Source organism: Triticum dicoccoides, chromosome 3A, assembly GCF_002162155.2.
Source record: "Triticum dicoccoides isolate Atlit2015 ecotype Zavitan chromosome 3A, WEW_v2.0, whole genome shotgun sequence".
In the NCBI taxonomy this organism is placed as follows: domain Eukaryota; kingdom Viridiplantae; phylum Streptophyta; class Magnoliopsida; order Poales; family Poaceae; genus Triticum; species Triticum dicoccoides.
In genome coordinates, this window is record NC_041384.1 from 766009334 (window position 1) to 766009836 (window position 503).

Genomic DNA, 503 nt, shown 5'->3' on the forward strand with positions numbered 1-503 from the left:
GTCTATCTTAGGGTAACGCGAGTCGAGGCGGACGTCGTCGCGGTAGCGATTACGGACGCCGAGACGAGCACGTGAGACCACTGCCTCCCTGTCTTAGCGTAACGCGAGTCGAGGCGGACGTCGTCGCGGTAGCGACCACGGACGCCGAGACGAGCACGTGACACCACTGCCACCCTGTCTTAGCGTAACGCGAGTCGAGGCGGACGTCGTCGCGGTAGCGACGACGGACAGCAAGACGAGCATGTGATACCACTGCCACCCTGTCTTAGCGTAACGCGAGTCGAGGCGGACGTCGTCGCGGTAGCGATGATGGACGCCGAGACGAGCACGTGACACCACTGCCACCCTGTCTTATCGTAAACGAGAGTCGAGGCGGACGTCGTCGCGGTAGCGACGACGGACACCGGACGAGCACGTGACACCATAGCCACCCTGTCTTAGCGTAAACGCGAGTCGAGGCGGACGTCGTCGCTGTAGCGACAACGGATGCCGAGACGAGCACG

General features: G+C 63.0%; 1 protein-coding gene across 1 annotated transcript in view; it reads left to right on the forward strand.

Annotated features, from left to right (window-relative positions):
* Positions 1-503, forward strand: part of LOC119270812 (BURP domain-containing protein 13-like) — a 9386-nt gene that overhangs the window by 6405 nt on the left and 2478 nt on the right. The gene's annotated exons all lie outside the window — the stretch shown is intronic.